Source organism: Lygodium microphyllum, chromosome 10 (genome assembly GCF_053477565.2).
Source record: "Lygodium microphyllum isolate KBCC chromosome 10, Lygodium_microphyllum_v1.1.10, whole genome shotgun sequence".
NCBI classification, from domain to species: Eukaryota; Viridiplantae; Streptophyta; class Polypodiopsida; order Schizaeales; family Lygodiaceae; genus Lygodium; species Lygodium microphyllum.
In genome coordinates, this window is record NC_141144.1 from 18,298,932 (window position 1) to 18,323,639 (window position 24,708).

At 37.2% G+C, this 24,708-nt stretch overlaps 1 pseudogene; it reads right to left on the reverse strand.

Moving 5' to 3' along the window:
* Positions 1–20,728: 20,728 nt before the first annotated feature.
* On the reverse strand, positions 20,729–23,542 carry LOC148029756 (uncharacterized; annotated as a pseudogene).
* Between the last annotated feature and the right edge of the window lie 1,166 nt (positions 23,543–24,708).

The following is a 24,708-nucleotide window of genomic DNA, read 5'->3' on the forward strand; positions in this document are numbered from 1 at the left end:
TCTCAGACTTTGAGCAAACGGTAAGAAAAGTGTGAAGGAATCTATGACTAACCATACTATCAATGTATCTAATTTCCATGGGTAAATCTTTATAATAGGATTTTTATCATGATGTAATGTCTCTTAGCTATTGGAAAAACTTAAATAAAAGATGACTCTTTGCCTTGAACTACTTGTGTAAGCTCAATAGCTCCTAAAAATTTATGTTAAAATATAAGAAGGTTTATATGGAATCTTTATAATGTATATTAAACTAGTTTGTTTATGTGTTGTAAACCAAGACGTTTCAGTTGACATTAAATCTATTGAGTTATAAGAGAAGAAATCCATTCTTAAATAAATTAAAAAAGAAAAAGAGAATAAGAATAAAAACCAGTTGTTTATCATAACGTAGACAAACTGGAAAACGATGATGGTCGTGATGTTCAAGATTGTGAGGCATATCTTAATCAGGGTGTCTTGTGTCCTTGCTTTATGATGCAAGCTAGCAATCAAACGGAAGCGTTGCTTGTCTATAGAACATGTATGAAGCTTCGATGAGTTCCAATCATAGATCATTGATCACACGATCTCAGACTTTGAGCAAACGGTAAGAAAAGTGTGAAGGAATCTATGATTAACCATACTATCAATGTATCTAATTTCCATGGGTAAATCTTTATAATAGGATTTTTATCATGATGTAATGTCTCTTAGCTATTGGAAAAACTTAAATAAAAGATGACTCTTTGCCTTGAACTACTTGTGTAAGCTCAATAGCTCCTAAAAATTTATGTTAAAATATAAGAAGGTTTATATGGAATCTTTATAATGTATATTAAACTAGTTTGTTTATGTGTTGTAAACCAAGACGTTTCAGTTGACATTAAATCTATTGAGTTATAAGAGAAGAAATCCATTCTTAAATAAATTAAAAAAGAAAAAGAGAATAAGAATAAAAACCAGTTGTTTATCATAACGTAGACAAACTGGAAAACGATGATGGTCGTGATGTTCAAGATTGTGAGGCATATCTTAATCAGGGTGTCTTGTGTCCTTGCTCAATGATGCAAGCTAGCAATCAAACGGAAGCGTTGCTTGTCTATAGAACATGTATGAAGCTTCGATGAGTTCCAATCATAGATCATTGATCACACGATCTCAGACTTTGAGCAAACGGTAAGAAAAGTGTGAAGGAATCTATGATTAACCATACTATCAATGTATCTAATTTCCATGGGTAAATCTTTATAATAGGATTTTTATCATGATGTAATGTCTCTTAGCTATTGGAAAAACTTAAATAAAAGATGACTCTTTGCCTTGAACTACTTGTGTAAGCTCAATAGCTCCTAAAAATTTATGTTAAAATATAAGAAGGTTTATATGGAATCTTTATAATGTATATTAAACTAGTTTGTTTATGTGTTGTAAACCAAGACGTTTCAGTTGACATTAAATCTATTGAGTTATAAGAGAAGAAATCCATTCTTAAATAAATTAAAAAAGAAAAAGAGAATAAGAATAAAAACCAGTTGTTTATCATAACGTCGACAAACTGGAAAACGATGATGGTCGTGATGTTCAAGATTGTGAGGCATATCTTAATCAGGGTGTCTTGTGTCCTTGCTCTATGATGCAAGCTAGCAATCAAACGGAAGCGTTGCTTGTCTATAGAACATGTATGAAGCTTCGATGAGTTCCAATCATAGATCATTGATCACACGATCTCAGACTTTGAGCAAACGGTAAGAAAAGTGTGAAGGAATCTATGACTAACCATACTATCAATGTATTTAATTTCCATGGGTAAATCTTTATAATAGGATTTTTATCATGATGTAATGTCTCTTAGCTATTGGAAAAACTTAAATAAAAGATGACTCTTTGCCTTGAACTACTTGTGTAAGCTCAATAGCTCCTAAAAATTTATGTTAAAATATAAGAAGGTTTATATGGAATCTTTATAATGTATATTAAACTAGTTTGTTTATGTGTTGTAAACCAAGACGTTTCAGTTGACATTAAATCTATTGAGTTATAAGAGAAGAAATCCATTCTTAAATAAATTAAAAAAGAAAAAGAGAATAAGAATAAAAACCAGTTGTTTATCATAACGTAGACAAACTGGAAAACGATGATGGTCGTGATGTTCAAGATTGTGAGGCATATCTTAATCAGGGTGTCTTGTGTCCTTGCTTTATGATGCAAGCTAGCAATCAAACGGAAGCGTTGCTTGTCTATAGAACATGTATGAAGCTTCGATGAGTTCCAATCATAGATCATTGATCACACGATCTCAGACTTTGAGCAAACGGTAAGAAAAGTGTGAAGGAATCTATGATTAACCATACTATCAATGTATCTAATTTCCATGGGTAAATCTTTATAATAGGATTTTTATCATGATGTAATGTCTCTTAGCTATTGGAAAAACTTAAATAAAAGATGACTCTTTGCCTTGAACTACTTGTGTAAGCTCAATAGCTCCTAAAAATTTATGTTAAAATATAAGAAGGTTTATATGGAATCTTTATAATGTATATTAAACTAGTTTGTTTATGTGTTGTAAACCAAGACGTTTCAGTTGACATTAAATCTATTGAGTTATAAGAGAAGAAATCCATTCTTAAATAAATTAAAAAAGAAAAAGAGAATAAGAATAAAAACCAGTTGTTTATCATAACGTCGACAAACTGGAAAACGATGATGGTCGTGATGTTCAAGATTGTGAGGCATATCTTAATCAGGGTGTCTTGTGTCCTTGCTCTATGATGCAAGCTAGCAATCAAACGGAAGCGTTGCTTGTCTATAGAACATGTATGAAGCTTCGATGAGTTCCAATCATAGATCATTGATCACACGATCTCAGACTTTGAGCAAACGGTAAGAAAAGTGTGAAGGAATCTATGATTAACCATACTATCAATGTATCTAATTTCCATGGGTAAATCTTTATAATAGGATTTTTATCATGATGTAATGTCTCTTAGCTATTGGAAAAACTTAAATAAAAGATGACTCTTTGCCTTGAACTACTTGTGTAAGCTCAATAGCTCCTAAAAATTTATGTTAAAATATAAGAAGGTTTATATGGAATCTTTATAATGTATATTAAACTAGTTTGTTTATGTGTTGTAAACCAAGACGTTTCAGTTGACATTAAATCTATTGAGTTATAAGAGAAGAAATCCATTCTTAAATAAATTAAAAAAGAAAAAGAGAATAAGAATAAAAACCAGTTGTTTATCATAACGTAGACAAACTGGAAAACGATGATGGTCGTGATGTTCAAGATTGTGAGGCATATCTTAATCAGGGTGTCTTGTGTCCTTGCTTTATGATGCAAGCTAGCAATCAAACGGAAGCGTTGCTTGTCTATAGAACATGTATGAAGCTTCGATGAGTTCCAATCATAGATCATTGATCACACGATCTCAGACTTTGAGCAAACGGTAAGAAAAGTGTGAAGGAATCTATGATTAACCATACTATCAATGTATCTAATTTCCATGGGTAAATCTTTATAATAGGATTTTTATCATGATGTAATGTCTCTTAGCTATTGGAAAAACTTAAATAAAAGATGACTCTTTGCCTTGAACTACTTGTGTAAGCTCAATAGCTCCTAAAAATTTATGTTAAAATATAAGAAGGTTTATATGGAATCTTTATAATGTATATTAAACTAGTTTGTTTATGTGTTGTAAACCAAGACGTTTCAGTTGACATTAAATCTATTGAGTTATAAGAGAAGAAATCCATTCTTAAATAAATTAAAAAAGAAAAAGAGAATAAGAATAAAAACCAGTTGTTTATCATAACGTCGACAAACTGGAAAACGATGATGGTCGTGATGTTCAAGATTGTGAGGCATATCTTAATCAGGGTGTCTTGTGTCCTTGCTCTATGATGCAAGCTAGCAATCAAACGGAAGCGTTGCTTGTCTATAGAACATGTATGAAGCTTCGATGAGTTCCAATCATAGATCATTGATCACACGATCTCAGACTTTGAGCAAACGGTAAGAAAAGTGTGAAGGAATCTATGATTAACCATACTATCAATGTATCTAATTTCCATGGGTAAATCTTTATAATAGGATTTTTATCATGATGTAATGTCTCTTAGCTATTGGAAAAACTTAAATAAAAGATGACTCTTTGCCTTGAACTACTTGTGTAAGCTCAATAGCTCCTAAAAATTTATGTTAAAATATAAGAAGGTTTATATGGAATCTTTATAATGTATATTAAACTAGTTTGTTTATGTGTTGTAAACCAAGACGTTTCAGTTGACATTAAATCTATTGAGTTATAAGAGAAGAAATCCATTCTTAAATAAATTAAAAAAGAAAAAGAGAATAAGAATAAAAACCAGTTGTTTATCATAACGTAGACAAACTGGAAAACGATGATGGTCGTGATGTTCAAGATTGTGAGGCATATCTTAATCAGGGTGTCTTGTGTCCTTGCTTTATGATGCAAGCTAGCAATCAAACGGAAGCGTTGCTTGTCTATAGAACATGTATGAAGCTTCGATGAGTTCCAATCATAGATCATTGATCACACGATCTCAGACTTTGAGCAAACGGTAAGAAAAGTGTGAAGGAATCTATGATTAACCATACTATCAATGTATCTAATTTCCATGGGTAAATCTTTATAATAGGATTTTTATCATGATGTAATGTCTCTTAGCTATTGGAAAAACTTAAATAAAAGATGACTCTTTGCCTTGAACTACTTGTGTAAGCTCAATAGCTCCTAAAAATTTATGTTAAAATATAAGAAGGTTTATATGGAATCTTTATAATGTATATTAAACTAGTTTGTTTATGTGTTGTAAACCAAGACGTTTCAGTTGACATTAAATCTATTGAGTTATAAGAGAAGAAATCCATTCTTAAATAAATTAAAAAAGAAAAAGAGAATAAGAATAAAAACCAGTTGTTTATCATAACGTCGACAAACTGGAAAACGATGATGGTCGTGATGTTCAAGATTGTGAGGCATATCTTAATCAGGGTGTCTTGTGTCCTTGCTCAATGATGCAAGCTAGCAATCAAACGGAAGCGTTGCTTGTCTATAGAACATGTATGAAGCTTCGATGAGTTCCAATCATAGATCATTGATCACACGATCTCAGACTTTGAGCAAACGGTAAGAAAAGTGTGAAGGAATCTATGACTAACCATACTATCAATGTATTTAATTTCCATGGGTAAATCTTTATAATAGGATTTTTATCATGATGTAATGTCTCTTAGCTATTGGAAAAACTTAAATAAAAGATGACTCTTTGCCTTGAACTACTTGTGTAAGCTCAATAGCTCCTAAAAATTTATGTTAAAATATAAGAAGGTTTATATGGAATCTTTATAATGTATATTAAACTAGTTTGTTTATGTGTTGTAAACCAAGACGTTTCAGTTGACATTAAATCTATTGAGTTATAAGAGAAGAAATCCATTCTTAAATAAATTAAAAAAGAAAAAGAGAATAAGAATAAAAACCAGTTGTTTATCATAACGTAGACAAACTGGAAAACGATGATGGTCGTGATGTTCAAGATTGTGAGGCATATCTTAATCAGGGTGTCTTGTGTCCTTGCTCAATGATGCAAGCTAGCAATCAAACGGAAGCGTTGCTTGTCTATAGAACATGTATGAAGCTTCGATGAGTTCCAATCATAGATCATTGATCACACGATCTCAGACTTTGAGCAAACGGTAAGAAAAGTGTGAAGGAATCTATGATTAACCATACTATCAATGTATCTAATTTCCATGGGTAAATCTTTATAATAGGATTTTTATCATGATGTAATGTCTCTTAGCTATTGGAAAAACTTAAATAAAAGATGACTCTTTGCCTTGAACTACTTGTGTAAGCTCAATAGCTCCTAAAAATTTATGTTAAAATATAAGAAGGTTTATATGGAATCTTTATAATGTATATTAAACTAGTTTGTTTATGTGTTGTAAACCAAGACGTTTCAGTTGACATTAAATCTATTGAGTTATAAGAGAAGAAATCCATTCTTAAATAAATTAAAAAAGAAAAAGAGAATAAGAATAAAAACCAGTTGTTTATCATAACGTCGACAAACTGGAAAACGATGATGGTCGTGATGTTCAAGATTGTGAGACATATCTTAATCAGGGTGTCTTGTGTCCTTGCTCTATGATGCAAGCTAGCAATCAAACGGAAGCGTTGCTTGTCTATAGAACATGTATGAAGCTTCGATGAGTTCCAATCATAGATCATTGATCACACGATCTCAGACTTTGAGCAAACGGTAAGAAAAGTGTGAAGGAATCTATGACTAACCATACTATCAATGTATTTAATTTCCATGGGTAAATCTTTATAATAGGATTTTTATCATGATGTAATGTCTCTTAGCTATTGGAAAAACTTAAATAAAAGATGACTCTTTGCCTTGAACTACTTGTGTAAGCTCAATAGCTCCTAAAAATTTATGTTAAAATATAAGAAGGTTTATATGGAATCTTTATAATGTATATTAAACTAGTTTGTTTATGTGTTGTAAACCAAGACGTTTCAGTTGACATTAAATCTATTGAGTTATAAGAGAAGAAATCCATTCTTAAATAAATTAAAAAAGAAAAAGAGAATAAGAATAAAAACCAGTTGTTTATCATAACGTAGACAAACTGGAAAACGATGATGGTCGTGATGTTCAAGATTGTGAGGCATATCTTAATCAGGGTGTCTTGTGTCCTTGCTTTATGATGCAAGCTAGCAATCAAACGGAAGCGTTGCTTGTCTATAGAACATGTATGAAGCTTCGATGAGTTCCAATCATAGATCATTGATCACACGATCTCAGACTTTGAGCAAACGGTAAGAAAAGTGTGAAGGAATCTATGATTAACCATACTATCAATGTATCTAATTTCCATGGGTAAATCTTTATAATAGGATTTTTATCATGATGTAATGTCTCTTAGCTATTGGAAAAACTTAAATAAAAGATGACTCTTTGCCTTGAACTACTTGTGTAAGCTCAATAGCTCCTAAAAATTTATGTTAAAATATAAGAAGGTTTATATGGAATCTTTATAATGTATATTAAACTAGTTTGTTTATGTGTTGTAAACCAAGACGTTTCAGTTGACATTAAATCTATTGAGTTATAAGAGAAGAAATCCATTCTTAAATAAATTAAAAAAGAAAAAGAGAATAAGAATAAAAACCAGTTGTTTATCATAACGTCGACAAACTGGAAAACGATGATGGTCGTGATGTTCAAGATTGTGAGGCATATCTTAATCAGGGTGTCTTGTGTCCTTGCTCTATGATGCAAGCTAGCAATCAAACGGAAGCGTTGCTTGTCTATAGAACATGTATGAAGCTTCGATGAGTTCCAATCATAGATCATTGATCACACGATCTCAGACTTTGAGCAAACGGTAAGAAAAGTGTGAAGGAATCTATGATTAACCATACTATCAATGTATCTAATTTCCATGGGTAAATCTTTATAATAGGATTTTTATCATGATGTAATGTCTCTTAGCTATTGGAAAAACTTAAATAAAAGATGACTCTTTGCCTTGAACTACTTGTGTAAGCTCAATAGCTCCTAAAAATTTATGTTAAAATATAAGAAGGTTTATATGGAATCTTTATAATGTATATTAAACTAGTTTGTTTATGTGTTGTAAACCAAGACGTTTCAGTTGACATTAAATCTATTGAGTTATAAGAGAAGAAATCCATTCTTAAATAAATTAAAAAAGAAAAAGAGAATAAGAATAAAAACCAGTTGTTTATCATAACGTAGACAAACTGGAAAACGATGATGGTCGTGATGTTCAAGATTGTGAGGCATATCTTAATCAGGGTGTCTTGTGTCCTTGCTTTATGATGCAAGCTAGCAATCAAACGGAAGCGTTGCTTGTCTATAGAACATGTATGAAGCTTCGATGAGTTCCAATCATAGATCATTGATCACACGATCTCAGACTTTGAGCAAACGGTAAGAAAAGTGTGAAGGAATCTATGATTAACCATACTATCAATGTATCTAATTTCCATGGGTAAATCTTTATAATAGGATTTTTATCATGATGTAATGTCTCTTAGCTATTGGAAAAACTTAAATAAAAGATGACTCTTTGCCTTGAACTACTTGTGTAAGCTCAATAGCTCCTAAAAATTTATGTTAAAATATAAGAAGGTTTATATGGAATCTTTATAATGTATATTAAACTAGTTTGTTTATGTGTTGTAAACCAAGACGTTTCAGTTGACATTAAATCTATTGAGTTATAAGAGAAGAAATCCATTCTTAAATAAATTAAAAAAGAAAAAGAGAATAAGAATAAAAACCAGTTGTTTATCATAACGTCGACAAACTGGAAAACGATGATGGTCGTGATGTTCAAGATTGTGAGGCATATCTTAATCAGGGTGTCTTGTGTCCTTGCTCAATGATGCAAGCTAGCAATCAAACGGAAGCGTTGCTTGTCTATAGAACATGTATGAAGCTTCGATGAGTTCCAATCATAGATCATTGATCACACGATCTCAGACTTTGAGCAAACGGTAAGAAAAGTGTGAAGGAATCTATGATTAACCATACTATCAATGTATCTAATTTCCATGGGTAAATCTTTATAATAGGATTTTTATCATGATGTAATGTCTCTTAGCTATTGGAAAAACTTAAATAAAAGATGACTCTTTGCCTTGAACTACTTGTGTAAGCTCAATAGCTCCTAAAAATTTATGTTAAAATATAAGAAGGTTTATATGGAATCTTTATAATGTATATTAAACTAGTTTGTTTATGTGTTGTAAACCAAGACGTTTCAGTTGACATTAAATCTATTGAGTTATAAGAGAAGAAATCCATTCTTAAATAAATTAAAAAAGAAAAAGAGAATAAGAATAAAAACCAGTTGTTTATCATAACGTAGACAAACTGGAAAACGATGATGGTCGTGATGTTCAAGATTGTGAGGCATATCTTAATCAGGGTGTCTTGTGTCCTTGCTCTATGATGCAAGCTAGCAATCAAACGGAAGCGTTGCTTGTCTATAGAACATGTATGAAGCTTCGATGAGTTCCAATCATAGATCATTGATCACACGATCTCAGACTTTGAGCAAACGGTAAGAAAAGTGTGTATCAATTATGCCTTACATTCGCAAACTAATTGAATATCATATACAAAACATTAAACGTGGCTGTAAAATTTATACCATTAGGATAAAAAATGCTTCAAAAAATGCACTTTTGTTAATCACGGGATTAAGGAAAGGGCCAAAGAGAAATTGCTACGTGTGTAAGAATATCGTATTCTTATCTCTTTCTTTTTGGAGATAGTAGAGTCCACTTCCTGATTCTCTCATCTCTTTTAGCCAAAATCTCCAAACTCTGACATGTTTTGATAGTCCCGAAGTGCTTATTTACTTATAAAATCTGACAAAACCGCTTATGATAAAGATGTTGTGAAGTTAATAATAACTTTTTTGAAAGTCGGGAGCTTTTGGTGCCCCCACTCTATTTCCATTAGTCCTTTCAGTATTTCTTATTTGTTCGTTTGTCTTTCTCGATGAGCTTCTTTCTTTGCTCATTTGCCTTTCTCAATGAGTGCTTTTCTCTACGAATTCAATCTAAGTATGGTAGCCAAAAGGCGTCTGTCTCGTTTAATAAACTCTTGCATTGTTTATAGCCAAGGAGTAGACAGAAATTGGGAGCCCAAAACCTTTTGCATAAACGATTGGGTGACCATGTTGACCTCTTGCAAAGGCTCTCACAAGGTCAAAAGAAGAAAAAGAGAGGATATAAAACATAATTGGAAAGGGCATATCATTGCTTTCAAAATTACGCATGAAGGGTGGTTAGTCAAAGTGCAACATGTTAACATGTCCAAGGATATGCACTTGTCTCCTAACGAACGTGTTTTCCATCAGACACATTGTAAGTCTTAAGTTGATAACATATATGATTTTTTTTCATTTAAGCAAGTATTAATATTGAATTCTTGGTTGTAGATAAATTTCCATCAACAAGTACTGAATGGTAACTTGTGGAGAGTTTGAGCGGAACTTTCAATGCGATTCATAAGGCGTTTGCAGACATTATATATGCTGATGAGACCGTGGGTTCTTTCAGTGAGAGAAGAATTTTTATATATTATACACAATATGTGGTTTTGTCTAAAGAGGGTACATATGGACATATCGAGAATTTGCCATTGCCAAGTCTCTCATCTCTTATTTGGGAGGTTCTTGATAAGGCAATTATGCATAGTTTTAAATTCAAAATATGTCAAGATATTTAAAAGTCCATGACAGCTAGAAGGATCTCAAGAAGAATACACCTGTCATAGTTTATTCCCTTACATATCTTTGTGGGTTGCTTTAAAATAGCAAACTTACAGAGAACAAAAGTATATTGGCTAAGTAGAAATTTTGCAAAAGCAGAACTAGATAACATGATAGGTAAGCTTTGGAAATCTAGAAAGGTTGACCATAAGGGTGACACCATGAGGTGTATTGTATGTCCCCAATCTTTGTCTCCATGTTATAATATAGCACGACAAACTCTCGCTTTGTGTTTTGATTATAGGAGATACAAACTTAAACTAGGCATTTAGATTCCCTTCGATTCAGATATATAGATTGCATGCCCTTCAATCTTAAGGTGCAAGTTATAGAAAAGAAGGTAAATATCGCTTCCAATTGGAATCTTAAAGATGTAAGGGATACCTTGGAGATACTAGATTGTACATCCCTTGAATATAGAAGACCTTAGGCAATAATCCATATCCTTTTCCCAATTACCCTAAGGTAGTTACAATGCAAAGTTATGCGAAATTGTGTTTATGAAGACCTTAGGCTATAATCAACATCCTTTTCCTATTTACCTGAAGGTAATGCCTTGGAATTGCCTAGAGTAGGGCTAATATGAGGGGAAAAGACTCAAGGTCTAAGATTTTATAAGCAAATCATGTTGTTAAACTAATGGTGCTTGTTGGAAAAGATGATTGTTCACAAGCATGCAACAAACAATGGTTTAAACGATGTGCTTATTCCCCAAGTTGGTGGGGATATTTTAGAGAGTGAATATAAGATGCTTGCTTCCTCAAATAGCATCTAATGTTTGTTTAGTTATATTCACTACCATCATAGGAATCATGCAATGGTATCAAGTCAAAGTGTTTTGATTATGCAAGTGTTTGATGAAAGCAAACTTGTAGCTTTGATATGGTTGTTATTGGTTATGATTGGTAGAATAGAGATGATCTACCATGGAACCGAATAAGCAAATTAACAAAGAATATTTTTGGCATCACATTCTTCATCCAAGGAGGGAGGCAGGGCAAGGAAGGGGTTTACTCATAAGTATGTATGCATATCACAAAAGGGTGCCATATAAAGGGTTTATTCACAAATTGAATGGAAAAGGGGTGTGTTTTACTTAAGAAAAAATCACAGATAAGGATATTTTTAAATAAGCCCTAAATGCATGTGATATATGGGATTTATATACAATGAGCCCCTTTAGCTCTCTTCCCTCAAGTCTTGCCAAGATTGGCTAATCACTCGGTTGAAATTATTACCACCAAGAGTATGATGGGTTCCATATAAAAGGGCTATTCACAAATTGAATAGAAATGGGCTATGTTTTACTTAAGAAAAATTCACAGATAAGGGTATTTTTAAATAGGTCTTGAGCATATGTGATATAGAGGATTTATATACAATGAGAAATATATGCAGAGGGGTTGACCTTAGCTCCCTTTCTTCTCTAGCTCTCTTTGAACCAAGTGTAGTGATAGTCTACTCTCTTTATGTATTGCTAGCATCTCTTTATATATTAATTTGTATCAGTTACAAGTGTAGTATATCACACCTCTCTCCCCATGGGGAAAGCATGGAGATCTTTTTACTTTGGACTCAACTTGAGTTTTGGACACAACTTCAACTTGGAAATTTCCAAAACCTCACTTAGGGGGAAGGCTATTACAACATAAGGGTTGAAACAACTCAACTTGATTGAAAGGGGTTTGACAACATGTTGAATATTATGTCATAGATTGGGTTGGCTAGGTCTACTTGTGCACATCATGTTAAGGCACAGGAAAACATCTTAATGTAGACCATGCGCTAAGCCCCTATCCCAGTGCACATAGTCTACATGAGATGCTCCGATAAAGAACATTATGGTGGCAAGGGTATGACTCTTTTTTGGTGACATACATCAATCTCCAAAGCGGGATTAGTTGTGTGTGTGTACATTTATTTAAAACAATGCTTGTGCCAAAAGAAACTAGCCTAAGGAGAGGAAAACATGAATAAACAAAGTACTACTAATATTAAGTAGCCATTGAGCATCATGAAAACATAGGTAGAAGCCACCATGTTACAAATCAAATAGTAAACGAAGTCCCTCTTTGACACCATGTGATGAAATTATGTGCATGAACCATCACATTTGTAAACTGCTTTCCATTCATGACTCCATAAATTATTACCTCGATTGTCAAAATGTTGCTAGAAAGAAAAACTAGGAGACCATTTCGCAAAAGTGGCTAGAAAATGTTATGCTTGATGAATTAGACGTCGCAACTATGATTGGCCAATTTCCATTATAGTTACCTTAATGTCAAACCAACATTTTGGGATCCAAGAGTAGTTCAAATCTTACAAATAATTTAGCTAGATTGGCTTGCTCCCCACATAATTAAGAATTGAGAGAGAGTAGACTTTTGGATGTGAGACCAGAAAGGGAGCATTTGAGCACGTGAAGTCACTATTTCAACACGTGAGCAATGACAACTACTTAATGCATCAATAGGTGTCCATTAGAAATGTATCAAGGACAAATTGTGATCACAAGTTTGAGGGGTTGCTTTAACTAGTGAGCGACATGATTATGATGGCATTCTAGTTAAGGCCCCATGAGAGTTAAGATGGTGATCTTCTTTTGTTGCTTAGAGTTGCTTTATGTAGAAAATGCCTAGCAATGAGGTCCAAGGTGACGAAGGTGTAAGACCTAGGCTCCTAACAATGCCCATGACCTTGGCATGAAGAAAGTAGGAAAGGCTAGATGAGTGATTGCATGGATGATAATGATATCACAAATATATTATTGTGGTGTGACACAATCAATGTTATTTTAAAAAACCATTAATTAAAGTTCTATACTTTGCAATTTTTATGGAATAATCTAATATTTATAACTTTATTAAAATACTGCCATCCCTTAGTACTTTTCAAATTTAAAAACATATTTTATCATTTTGTAAATAAATACGATTGCAATTATAATCAATATGAACATTACGATATTACACTTTTATCAATTTAATGAGTACTAAGTATCTATATATTTCCATGAGCCACAATATCTATATTTCTTTATTTTCATTGTACCGTCAGTCATCTTCGAACCTCCGTGTGCATTCCAAACCTCTATGTGGCCAAAGCATGGAGATTTATGAAGATTTGCGGCTGCCAAAGGTTCAAGCATTAAAAAGTGAATTTCAAAAATGCCATCATTCAGGAGACTCCCCTACCACAGAGGTTGTCGGTTGACGTGCAGCCACCATTGGCCTCAGCACTAACTCCCATGGGGTCATAATGACCTCGAGGAGTTGGGATCAACGGCTCACGTTGATCCCCCTCCTCACGACCACGGTGCCATCGTCGATCTCACGAGGATTAAACCCATCCTCAATTGGTCGTCCCGCCCGAGATCATAAACCAGACCCTCCCGGAAAAGTGCGCCGTTGATTGGCAGTCTCCTACGTGTCTGGCATGCGAACTGGAGCGCCTTAACTCCTCATTATTGGAAGGGCCCCGCAGAATGTGTTGCCACCGTTGAACACGGTGTTATCAACCCCTGGGAACATGCGAAGTGCCAGATTTCGGGTTCATCCCTCCCATTTGCTCCGTCACATCTTGATTCGTGAGCTCTCTCTCTCTCTCGTACCCTGCGGCTCATCCCTCCCAGCACCCTGCGGCTCATCCCTCCCGCCCAGCGAGCTCGCGTACCCTGCGGCTCAACCACCTTGCGGTTCATCCACCCTGCGGTCCCAGCACCCTGCGGCCCCCACCCTGCGAGCTCCCGCCCAGCGAGCTCCCACCACCCTGCGAGCTCCCAGCACCCTGCGGCCCCCGCCCAGCGAGCTCCCGCCCAGCGAGCTCCCACCACCCTGTGGCTCAACCACCCTGCGGTTCATCCCTCCCGCCCAGCGAGCTCCCAGCACCCTGCGGCTCCCGCCCAGCGAGCTCCCACCACCCTGCACACATCCCTCCCAGCACCCTGCGGATCATCCCTCCCAGCGAGCGCACATCCATCAGCACTCTGCGGCCTCGTGAGCTCCCAGCCAGCACTCACCGACGACTTCATCCCTCAGCTCTCTGCGGCTGGTTGCCTCCCAGCTCGGTGGCTTCATACCAACTCGGCAGTTGGTTCGAGTGTTTCGAGACGCACCCACGGACCCATTCGGACGCGAGCTGGTCTTCATCCACGTCAGCATCTCCCAAGTCCACGATTGTGTCTCCCAGAGTGCGCATCCCATGCCCATTCGGATGCGTGCTGGTCTTTATCCACCGTCTTGTATGCGCCTCCGTCTTCATTCCTCCCACAGTCGGTGAGACCGTGACTCAGGAGGCTACAGCGTGACCGTGACTCAAGAGGTTGCAACATCTCGGGAGGCCCAATCGTCTTCATCAGCGTGACGCGTGTGTGGGAGGCACTATCTCCCGTCTCAGGCTCAATCCTTTTGTAATATTTCACAACAATCTCAAAATAATGCTCTCTTTGGATGCATAACTCCTGTTGGAAGAGTTTGTTGATTATTATCTATGTTGCTTACGTCGCAATCATTTTGCAATAACCATATGTGCTCTGTCTGATACGTGTCCGCGCCTAAGTGTGATAATCATGCATGCATTTCCTTTAAGCTTTTATATTCGATTGATATATAATGTATACTGTGGCTAACATATATATGAACCCAATAAATGAATGTGAGAATAACAAAGGGAGTTACAACTCTATTTATGTCACTAAGCTTACAATCATCACTTAGCATTCAACCTCTTTTGAACCATGCCACTTTGTGGAGAATGGGTTGCGCTAAAAATTTAAGATAACCAAAAAGGAAAGCTAAATCAAATTCAAGTTTCTAAGATAAACTATGATGCATGTGCAAATTGTGAAAGTGGTTTTGGGCTCAAGCTTTGAGGAGGTCACAACTACATGTTTTCATAATTTAATTATTCAAGCACTGCTTTCCTTTTTGTTTTTCTAAGAAAATTAATGGTCTTAGATTTAAGTAGCTATTGGTACACCACAATAAATTAGCTCTACTTCTCTAAAGTTTGGGCAAGAGAGAATACCCTTGCCAATTACATGTGGTTGTAGAACCTCAATCTTGGTTCCAGCTACATTAATGAGACTATCCTTGATGTAGTTGCAAGCCCACCAATCATCACTTTTAGCTTTTTCCATGCCCCAATATCTACTAAATGGTCAAATTTGGCAATAATACATGTGCAAAGCACAAATCTACTTATAGATAATCTATATAGGTCAAATTTGGCGAGTATTGGGAATGGTATGAATGTGTTGAGTCTCAATCCTTCGCAAAAATTATTGATTGGAATCCTATAAGAAGCCCAATAACCATGTTGCAATGTCAAAATATATATTTGCACTAGGAATAATAAGGCAAGGCACTAGTACTTGGAAGTGTTGTAGTGAGGTGATAGCTTGGTGAAGAATTGTTGATAGTATACCGATTTTTTGAATAGAGCTTTTTTATTGTTACTAAATTGAACACATCTAATCGTTAGATTGGATGTGGCATCCACCATTGGTCATAAATCATGACATATTCTATATTTGGTCTTTCATCAAGCATGTCCACAAAAGTTTAGTAGGTTATCAACTTCTATATTTTTTCATCGAGCATATTCTATATTTTTTTATGGATCATCCAATGGTTATCAACTTCTCACTTTTTGTTGTTTTGTTACATGGATTATCCAATGGTTATGAGTAGGTGCGCATGCTTTCACCTCTGGCAAATGGCTCCACGCACCCGCAGCCATTCTTCGTCAGATGTCCATTCGCGAAAAAATACCAGAGTAAGATGCCCTTTTTAATATTTGTTTAGGGTTTTCTTGACGTTCATTTTTTATTTCTCACATATTGTGTAGTTCCGTTTCTTTTTTTTTAGGTTGCATTATCTCCTCGACATACTCGTAGAGGGGCTCGGGCGGCAGGCGCGTCTCAGACATCCTTTGAAAGAGAAGTGCCGAGCTACTCCCAGGTAAGTGTTTATCCTACTTTCCGCTGTTAGTAAGCATACTCCTAAGATGTGATACTTATAAATAGAATGTCACTTTACATAGGAAAACCCACCATACATTGAGATCACACTAGCGGATGGGTCTCTTGCCCGTCAATGCCGTGTTGACATTCTTTGTCCGAAAAGACATGTCAACATTAAGAGACGGGCAAGGATGATACAGCATCTGAAGGATGAGCATGGTATCCATTACGATATTCCATGTCGAAAGACTGGCCGTCCCATAGGCGCACAACATGCTCGTCATCCTGTTGGTGCTTGGCACCGCCAGGCAGAGTCTCGTTTCTCTAACCTTGAGCGAAAGCTGAGTTTGGCCCGAAGTAAGTATGAGAAGACTCAGCATGTGAGAGCAAGCTCATTATGGGACTTACTCGAAGATGCTGAGCGTACCATGGACAGGCAGGAGTATGTGGAGGCATTTGTGAATAGACAAATGAGCAAATATGACTCCAAAAGAGATGAGCGTGTGCGGAGAACGCAGAGTCGAATAGCGGATGGCTACCAAAAACATGTAAGTCTCTAACCTAATATTGTTTATTCTTCTGTAGTGTCATATGCAAATGCAATTTAATTACCTTGGCCTTAAGTTTATCATTTTTTTAATATGTAAATACACTCACACGTTGCTTTCTTTAGAAACGACCTCGCACACGAGATGAGGAGGATGTGCCCCATATTGATGATGAGGGTCAGGTCCTAGACCACCATGCGGAGTGTCAAATAGTGGAGCGTAACTCCCAGATGGACCTGGATAGCTTATTGCAGGCTGATCCTCCATCCACTGGCGATGTTATGGACTCCCAGGTTAGTTTTTCACAATTTTGTGGCTTTTGGTTATGGTTATGGTTCAGGTTAGTTTATGGGCATTGTGTGGTTAGGATTATGTTCATGGTTATTGTTTATGGGCATGTTTGTTGTGTTTATGGCTATGTTTAGGGTTATGGTTATGTTTATGGGCATGTTTGTTGTGTTTATGGCTATGTTTATGGTTATGTTTATGCTTATGGTTATGGCATTGTTTATGGGTATGGTTATGTTTATGGGCATGTTTGTTGTGTTTATGGCTATGTTTAGGGTTATGGCTATGTTTATGGGCATGTTTGTTGTGTTTATGGCTATGTTTATGGTTATGTTTATGCTTATGGTTATGGCATTGTTTATGGTTAGGGTTATGTTTATGGGCATGTTTGTTGTGTTTATGGCTATGTTTATGGTTATGGTTATGTTTATGGCTATGTTTATGGTTATGTTTATGCTTATGGTTATGGCATTGTTTATGGTTATGGTTATGTTTATGGGCATGTTTGTTGTGTTTATGGCTATGTTTAGGGTTATGGTTATGTTTATGGGCATGTTTGTTGTGTTTATGGCTATGTTTATGGTTATGTTTATGCTTATGGTTATGGCATTGTTTATGGTTATGGTTATGTTTATGGGCATGTTTGTTGTGTTTATGGCTATGTTTAGGGTTATGGTTATGTTTATGGGCATGTTTGTTGTGTTTATGGCTATGTTTATGGTTATTGTTTATGGGCAAGGTCATTGCATTCTTTATGGTTATGGTTATGTTTATGGCTATGTTTATGGTTATGGTTATGGTTATTGTTATGTATTTTATGTTTATTGTTATGGGCATTGTTTATGCTTTAGGGTTATGGTTTTTGTTATGTATATTATGGTTATTGTTATGTGTATTTTATGGTTATGGTTATTGTTTATGTGTATTTTATGTTTATGGTTATTGTTATGTATATTATGTTTATGGCATTGTTTATGGTTATTGTTATGGCATCGTAGGGCGAGGGGAGTAAGCGCTTCACGTCGCTCCTCCTATCACCTCGACCCACCCCTATCACCATCTCCTCCCCTCTTGAGTATCCAAGTGACGCTTCCCATTGCATATTCACCATTGGATGCAATTCGGTTGACACCAAGGTGAATTGCTCTCCTGCCAAGATGAAGGGGCAAAAAGGTGCCACCTCAAGGTGCGTATTTTTTAAATCCAATGCTTTCATTGTGTTGTATTTCTTGTACTTGTGATTGGTTGCATTGTGTGTGGTTGTTTTTTGGTATTATTCTAGGTTAGAGACTTCCGCAAATATCGAGTTCGTGTCTCTATGCTCAAAGCTCCGTGTGGATGTCGACCGGGCTTTGTTGGATGCATTGCGGTGCGTGGAGGAGGCATCCACCCGTACCATGAATTTGTTCGGCAAGTAAGTTTGTTAAACTAGTTATAGCTCTATTGGTTGCTGCCTGATGATTAGGACTAGGGGTTTTGTTATTCTACTGAACTAATTTGTGCTTTTATTCATAGTTGGTTATTGTTATTGTTATGGTTATGGTTATTGTTATTTTATGATTATGGTTATTGTTATTTTATGGTTATGGTTATTGTTATGTATATTTTATGGTTATGGTTATTTCATAGTTGGATGGAGTTTTTGATGCCGAGAGAGCATGTCCATGATGTATGCTTTGTGGATAGTCTGTGGTTTCCATACATCAATATGGTTGAGCCACAAGACGATAGTGTTTCGTTGAGGAATTACTTTGATAGTTGTGATCCCACGATGTCCACCTTTATCTTTCTGCCTGTGCTTGAGAGGTTAGTAGTCCCTTTATGCATACTTATTGTAAATGCTTTATCATAGCCCTTTGATGCGCTAGTTTTAATAGCATTCTTTGATGTGCAGGTCACATTGGTCTCTTTTTGTGGTCTTCAACCCTTTGCTAAGAAGGGTTGAAAAATTACCTAGTGATCATGGAGCCATCCTATGCCTTGACTCCTTGGAGTACACTGATTTCACGGCATGTCTACCTTATGTGCACATGTATCCTAACATTCTATATGCACCCATGCTTTACATTGTGTCACATATGTATTATGTTCATCTCTTTTGTGTCTATGTTTCAGGGCCGTGTTTGCACTATCGAGGCTTTGTACTAACCCAGTATGCGCAAGGTTTTTATCGGACGTGGAGAAAATGAAGCTCATCCACATTAAGGTATGTACTAAGAATGTAGCAGTAATACTGTCACTTAGAGATGTAACATAGAGAAGTTAACATAAAGATGACTATAATCCCTTTTCGCAGGCCCCTCAACAGACAAATGCGGTGGATTGTGGATTTTATGTGATGGCTTTCATAAGACTACTCATCGAGGGTGGTGTGGTTGGGAAACCAACCAAAAACTGGGTAAGCCTATGCTGGTATAAGTGCTTTTGCTATGCGACTTTGAATGGTCTTGTGTGCATACGTCAATCCATAATCAACTTTTTGTATTGCAGTTAACTAGAAAATGGTTCAATGCCACCTATGTTACCACTTTGAAGGAGGACCTTTACCAGTGGGCACTTGGAGTGTTGGAGAGGTGATCTTGTGTGGTTTTAGTCAATTTGTGACATTTAGCTAGATTGTGGCAGTCATGGACTTATGGTCTCACTTATGGTCATGTACTTGGTTTGTGGCAGACATGTACTAAGATTTGAATTCATGGTTCTTTTTGAACTCATGCATATTTTTGGACTTATTCTGATTCTTTGTGTGGTTTAGAAATCATTAATTGATCTTATCTCTCCCTCTCTCAAATTGACCTAATCTCATGATTTCATTGCACCATAGTCTTTCGTTACATTATTCCATAGGATGATTCAATGTTACCAATGATTTCACGATTTAATGTTACTAATCTCACGATTTAATGTTAGTAATCTAACGATTTCATTGCACCATAGCACTTCATTACATTATTCCATAGGATGTGTGGTTTAGAAATCATTAATTGATCTTATCTCTCTCTCTCTCTCAAATTGACCTTTGGAACATGAATTGAACTCATAAACATTTGGTTATTTGGTTGTGTAGTCACCAATGATTCAATGTTACTAATCTCACGATTTAATGTTACTAATCTCACGATTTCATTGCACCATAGTATTGCGGTTACATTATTCCATGGGATGTGTGGTTTAGAAATCAATCACAGTAGAGTTACTACACACACGCACACACACACACCCCTCTCTCTTAGTTGGTGCTACACACATGAATAACAAAATATAACATAGCTTCAACTTGCTTTATCACATGTGTCAACTATGCTTCCCAACAATGCACCCATCATTACTAACTTAAGCTATCAATATTTGCGCAACTCTTTAAATATGAGAGCATGTCACATCTGGATTACATGAACATGTAGTGATAAGAAATAACCTATTGGATGTGTTGCCAAATATACACACTAATTTCTAAATAGTAAAATCATATAATTATCCAATACGACACTACCATAAAATCCAAAACACCACCATAAAAACTAGCTAATTCCAGCAAATAGAGCAAGATAAAATCCAGGAGAACGTTATCCATTAGATGGAGAATCATGTGTACAGTACAAACATTCTGAACCTAGATGCCAAGACTTCTGTGATCGTGGACCCATCAGGGAACGAGAGAGAAAACTGACGCTCCTCATTCTCACTGTTGTAGGTGCAATACAAAATACGACAAGTGCCAATGTAAGACTCACCATACAATCGCACTGCCTTGCCGATCAAGATAGAATCCGCTGGATGAGGAGCATACCGCAGGGATAGAGGGAGTAGTGCATGGCAAGTATTGCATGAATACATTGCGAGAGGGTCCACCAAAAATGTTTTGGTGCAGCAATGAGGACAATATATCCACGGTTTTGGGCTAAACCTTACACGACCCCTCCCTCGTTGATGCTTGCGCCTTAACACACCTGTAATAGATGGACGCTTGGGTTGTGATGAGGACTCCCCCCTCTCATTTGGACGATGACGATGATCCTTGCCATGCCCTAGGCGCGTCTGTGTCACATTTTCCTGGATCTGATAGATCCCGCCCTTTTTAGGCATGTCAATCTCCTGTGGTGTGAACATGTGAACAAGAGACTCTGTAGCACTTTCCAGTTGGCGCATACAAGCATCCATCTGTGCCACTGTGTAGGATGGAATCCTATCCTCGATCCTTTGAAGGAGGTCTCTAAAGTCTGTGATGGAGGACACGAGTTCCCCTTCCTGCACGCCACCATCGGAAGCTGATCTCTCCAATCCTGTGATTTTATCGCCACCTGGTCTTTCCTTTATGTCATCAAAGACATGCGCACTATCGATGATGGGGAGAACCTCATGAAGGTGAGGAAAATAACTCTTCAAGATGAGCCTCAAACCATGAAGATGTTTACAGTCAGTCGACCAATCAGGGCAATCACAGTAGTTTGATTGTACACTTACATGATACCATTTTGCATGTTGGGTGGTGCTTGCTATTTTAAACAACATGGTCCCCTCGTTAATGACTTGAAGAGAGGAGGGATCTTGCTCATACCGCTGAAGAATCTTCTCCCCTGCTGCCAATCTAGCCGTATGACTCTTGCTTGACCCATAGACTTTGAAGCGCTCAGAATTAGCTGGCATAAAAAACATGTATAAGACAACAATGCGTTTTAAGGAAAGGTCAAATGTGCAAATAGAAAGGAAATTGACCACATTACCTATCTCTTGCTTTTGCTTGAAAAACTCCAAAGCCGATCCACCCATTCTAGAACCCGACGATGAGTCACCAACAAGGGCGTGCAACAGATCCAAAATGGACCTATTGATCCTAGCATCAAGTAGAGTGTACTTGATATATTGCCAAAGTCTCTCGATGAGGTTTGTTGTGTTGACATTGCCATGTGGAAACATGCGACCAAACTTGGGCCATCTTGCACGCCAAATACAATCTTTCCCACACCATCCATTGGTAACGTATCGGACCACGTTGGATGAGCGGAATAACGATGAAGCAATTGCTCAAACATATCATCAAACTGCGACTCTGTAGGGCAATGCATAAGATTGGACAAAGAGGCATACACATGATCGCGCTCATCTGTAGGGACCTTGATTCACGCAAGAACATGTAAAGTACTCACTGTCAAGCTCATGGAACTCACAAAAAGGCAATGCTTAAAAGTAAAATGGTATTGAAAAGGTGTACCTGTGGCAAGAGATTTTCAACCCATGCTTTCTTTGTGTGGAACCAACATAGAATAATATGGCATGCTCGTTGACGTTTGTTGCCACCAAGGTAGTCAGTGGTCCAACAATGAGGGTCTTCCAGAACAACCTTCGAGAGCGCCTCCAGCTCTGGCTGGGACTTATCAATCACCAGGGCAGCAGGGCGAATATCTCCCATCCTAGATAGGACTAGTCTCATGGTGATTTGCAAAGCCATGATCTCTTGGTTTGACCCATTGTCACTAGTGCATAGCATAAACCAAATTGGGATACCCACCCCATGTTGGTTTGGTAAAACCGCCGCATAAAGCGGAAGACCAAACACATTGGTCTTGAATGTGCTGTCGATTGCCCAAGCATTGTTATTTGAGAACCTCTTACTCATTTGCAACATCCATTCGTCCTGGACTATCAGTACGAATGGTTTGTCCTTGTCCTCTATGGCATGAGGATTGTATGGTTGGCAATAGAGTACCTAAAAGACCATGTAGATGATAGTATTAAATAGATGTACTAATTTTCACAGCTTATAAACATTTATGAGAATATGTCAAATACCTTGTTTTGATCTCGTAGACGGAGAGCCTCCAAATACATTGCCATCCAATCATCCTTCGAAAGTTTGCCTGCAACAGGATGACACATAGAACATTGACGCTCAAAGCAACCTAGTACCATAGACAAAGGCTTAGAAGGTAGCATACCTTCAGTTCGAATTTGATATGATAGTGTATGTACCTCCCCTGGTATCATGAAGAACCTATAAATGACACGATCCAATGGAGAGGCATTTTTCAAATGAAACCGCTCCTTGCTAAGGCTCATCTTCGCGACGTGCTGACATGTCCCAACGTCAAACAGGTCATCCTTGCAACAATCAATCACAGTTGGATGCACCGGCAAGTGATACAAGTCGGCACGAGATCCAGGTACATGACCCTCGTGTGGTCCATGGACTCGTATAGTGACATCATGGAGATCGTATTTGTACTCGATTTGCACCTTGAAAGGGCAACCACATTTCTTCGACGTTCGCAACCTGCGGATTTGGGAGCCCTTTCGAGTTGCTCTACCACTGCGATGACATGCATATTCCACTATTGTCTTCCCTAAACCATGCTTTTTGGTTGAGCGAACCTTGCCCAACCTAACATTGTGTTCAAGCATGATTTCTTGAAGCCTCCGCTCAACAAGAGATCTATCTACAGTAAACTCCAAGATGGGTGCTCTTCTTTCTTGAACCTTCCCATGAACGAACAATGGGCCTTTATAACCATGGGGCCTTGTGAACACCTTGCAAGTATACCCACTGATGAGATCTCTCACATACGCAAGAGGAATGCCATGCCTTCTCAAGTCAGTACACCATGTGGATTTGATGGAATCAATTGTGACATTGATACCCTCGTGAGCACCTGTAACCTTGTTTATGTGATTTTCAAGGAATATGCTCTCCCACTCCTCTATACATGCAATGCGCAATGATGGCTCCGATTTCAAGGCCAATGTAATGTATCCATCGCCATTTCTACCAATGCAAAGACCCTCTCTGATTCTTCTCCACTTCTTCAAGTCGAGCAACTCCCTCCTATGGAGTTGCTTGAGCACCTCCAATGTGATGGCCTTCTGCCCGCTCAAATCACTGACCATCAAGCTGCAAGTCTCTCTATTAAAAGAGAAGTACTTCGATGAGGTATAGGTAGTTGGGCTTGGTGCATTGTTAGTGATTTCTTGTGGTGCCGAATCATTGTCTCCACTTAAGAAATCAAGCATCTCAACCTCGTCGCTTGATGATCCATCTAATGTCTCTTCATCCGTGTCGAGATCATCGATCTCAATGTCGCTTTCCATAATCCATGCGTGTTGACTACATACGTATATATCACCAAAACATCATTCCAATGCCACAATGCATCCAATGCAAATATGAGAGGAAGAAAGAGAGAGAGATATGCACCTTGTAGTGGAAGTCATGACCAAGAAATCGTAATATGAACCTCAAACCTTTGTTCCAATGATCTCGTGAGCTTGTATGCGCTTGGAATATGGGCATCCAACCTCGGTTCACAATAGCACACGAATGCACCTTGCGTGCAGGATTTTCCTGTGGGTAATACCGAGAGCTTTTCGGCTTTCGGTACCAGGTCAACACAGTTTACTTCAATGGCTAGGTTTACTTTAATGGCTGGGTTTACTTGTAGTCCACGATTCAAAAATACGTATCAGAGATAGTGGGCCTCGCAGAATCTACTATCTCTTACTGCCAGCCCATGCCATCAATTTCAACGACTGGCGGTGCATTTATAGTCCTGGATGGGTTTACTTTTGCATGT